At 39.6% G+C, this 3276-nt stretch overlaps 1 non-coding gene across 1 annotated transcript; it reads left to right on the top strand.

The window, feature by feature from the left end:
* The first annotated feature begins 816 nt into the window (after positions 1–816).
* Positions 817–891, top strand: LOC123088988 (small nucleolar RNA snoR60). The gene has a single exon (XR_006442188.1). It is a non-coding gene; the product is annotated as a small nucleolar RNA snoR60 (small nucleolar RNA).
* Positions 892–3276: the final 2385 nt, after the last annotated feature.

Here is a 3276-nt window from a genome sequence, read left to right as displayed (position 1 = left end):
ATTGCTCGATTTGGCAGCCCTGTGGTATGCTGTTACTTTTATTGTTGGAGAATTATCTGTTGTGGTAAAATGCTTGCATGCTTTTCTATTTTACTATCCAGATCCTGGCGGGTGTTTGTTCACAGGATCTTGTTAGATGATTGTTTTCATGTGATGTCAGATTTCCTACTCTGTTGTGCTCATTGTGCATATATCAATGAAAGCATGCCATTTTCTGCTCTGGTATTGCAGAACGAGGACGGCACCAAGGTTGAGTACACGGTGTGGAACACCTTCAGATCAAAGCTGGTTGCCGCTGTTCTTGGTGGCGTCAACAACATCTGGATTGTAAGTTCATTGTGCTTTAGCATGTATTCTTTGTGTCAAAACCTTCGTGCTCCAGGTTGTTTTGTAGATTAAACTTATATCATTATTTATGTCCTGACTCTGCACTTGTTAATTCAGGCTCCTGGTGCTCGTGTGCTCTATCTTGGTGTTGCCTCAGGAACAACAGTGTCTCATGTGTCTGACATTGTTGGATCGGTGAGATCTCATGGCTACTTACTATAGGTCAATGGTTTCCATTAAAGGAAGTTGATATCTTACATCAATCTTGTGACTTGCAGACTGGGTTGGCACCCTGCAAAGTACCGCATGTTGGTCGGCATGGTTGATGTTATCTTCTCAGATGTTGCACAGCCTGACCAGGTATACCTGTCATCATATGAATGCCCACAATAACTATTTGCGCATTAACATTGCCTATGGTAGAGCCGTCTGTTATGGTATGTCATTGACTGCTATGTTTTGATCATCTTCTGTGGCTACATTGCAGCTTAGCAAATGATGAGCTTACTCGGATTCCCCTTCAGGACATCACAATGGATGATGCAAAATCGAGTATCTGATGCATTTTAAGCCCAATGCTAGTCCATTTCTCAGTTATTTTGCTGCATTTTTTATTTTGAATTTGCTATGCTTCCGTTTTATTTTGCCCAATCGCTTGCATGCTTTTCTATTCCTGGGCCAAGAAATTTTGGTTACTTAATTAATTTAGTTCCTGTGCAGCGCATAGTCCTAGTGTTATTGTGGCATATAATGGGTCCTTTTATTAACTGAAACCAATGCAGCTCTGTAATCTGAAAGTTAATTCCGTTCAGTTTGGGTGAATCATATTGTCTGTAACATGAAACTTGGCACCACATTTAATACACTACAAAAAGGGCTTTTCTTTCATTGATCAGGCTGAGTAGTGAAAAATCAAAATAGAGGTGCGACCATATGTTGTACAGGGGCACATGTCCAACTTGCTTCTTGGACAAGTCCTAATTGAATCATTCCTATGGTCCCTTCATTGAGCTAGCTATCATTCTTCAGGTGTTTTGTTGCAATTTTTTGATGTTTTCTGTTCTTTTTCTATGAATCACTGTTCCATCCTTTGCAATCATATTATTATGATTAAAGACTACCTGCTGATTTAGAAATCGAGGAACATATTATCTGATAAGATAATGGAAGTGTGAGAAATTAGAATCTTCTTTGTATGCTATACCATATATATGCTATTTATCTGTATGCTATTTATCCATGTGATGCAACATTATCTGTATGCTATTTATCCATGTGATGCAACATTTTAATAAACTTGTTAAACTGTTTGTCAAAATTTAAAATTACGCTCCCTTGTGAAATTTATTGACATGATCTATGCTATAAGGACCTGGAGCATCTATTCTGAAATCATAGCTACAAGTTGTTGATGTCGATGGTGCCATGGTGGTGCACAATGTCTTTGGACTTCTCTGAGCTGAAGGTTCATTCAAGATTAACCAATGATTCATGTGAGCATCTATTCTGAAAACCGGCAGCAGTTTTTTATTTCCTGGAACTGTTTCAATACTGCTAGAGTCTAATGCTTACACTAGCTTCCCTATCTTATCCCTATGCAAAGACTCATTATACAAATCAGATACAAATATGATCCCATGTATGAGTAAAGCTGGATGACCATCCATTTGGTAAGATTAAATAATTGGTAGAACATGTTATCTAGAGAACTAAATTGTTTGAAGCACTAAAGTTGAATTTGCATGCCGCTGAATACTATGTAAATTCTATACTACTGAAAGTGTGCAGCTTATGATTCCTTTGCTGAAACATGAATGTACAGATGGGAGTATCACAACATGCATATACTGAAGATGGGAGTATCACAACATGCTTATGTAGTTTCTATATTTTTGTTAAAGCATATACTCTAGGAGGAGGAGCGCCATCTCAGGTTTGTCACTTGCTCCTCCACTTATCTTATCTTCTTCTCCATCTCCCCATCTAATTCATGTGTTTCTTTGTAGGTTGCTCCGATCTGGTTGTGTGAAGGAACATGCAAGGTCTGCTACTGCTGTTGTGCTCCCTTGAACGATCTGGTGAAGGACAATTTGGTCCATAGGTCCAATTACTATAGCCAGCTATCACCCTTGTAGAGCTTGTAATATGGTGATTCCAATTGTATTACGTGTTATTGGTAGAGCAAGAGCTCCATACTGATTCTGGCTGTTGTTATTTGAAGTATTACATGTGTTTTCTGTCTGTTTGAATTTCAATATTTGTTATTTATTCACTGGCATATTGAAATCTGAAGAACATGACCTTGACATGAGGGACCCACAAAACAGAACCTGACATTTCGGACCCACTTACCAGAATCTGAAAAAACAAGAAAACAAAGGCCATGGCCCAAAAATAAAAAGGCTAAAATGTTGGGCTATGCCCATGTGGCTGACAAAAACTGATATATAAAATACAAATAGGCTGAATTGATGGGCTTGCCCCATGCAGCTCATGAAAATTGACAAAAAAACATAAATGGGCTGAATTAATGGGCTGGGCCCATATAAACACCGAATTGGACCGGGCTGGTTCTTGTGCCACATCAGATTGCCACGTCGGATGACTACGTGGCCTGGGGAGGGCGCTAGTGACCAAAACGAAACAATAGGCATATTTTGGTCATAAATGTCTACGACCTTCTCATAGAGAAGGTCGTGAATGTCAGTTTAAGACGGCCAGCTTTTGACCTTCTGTTTTTGGTCACAAAAAGGTCGCAAATGGAAAACAATGACCTTTCAGTGACCAATAGTCAAGGTCACAACTTGACATATTTCTTGTAGTGCATGTCGACGTATCATAGGCGCCTTCCGTCCAATGAGTGTATGACATCTGTCCCAACGATGAGCCGACACGTGTTTCCTCCAGCCAATGATGATTTTACACGTGGAAAATCCCCATTGGTCGGGG

The sequence above is a fragment of the Triticum aestivum genome, chromosome 4A (assembly GCF_018294505.1).
Source record: "Triticum aestivum cultivar Chinese Spring chromosome 4A, IWGSC CS RefSeq v2.1, whole genome shotgun sequence".
Lineage (NCBI taxonomy): Eukaryota > Viridiplantae > Streptophyta > Magnoliopsida > Poales > Poaceae > Triticum > Triticum aestivum.
The sequence above is the reverse complement of the archived record's forward strand: the minus strand, read 5'-3'. Positions and strand labels throughout refer to the sequence as shown.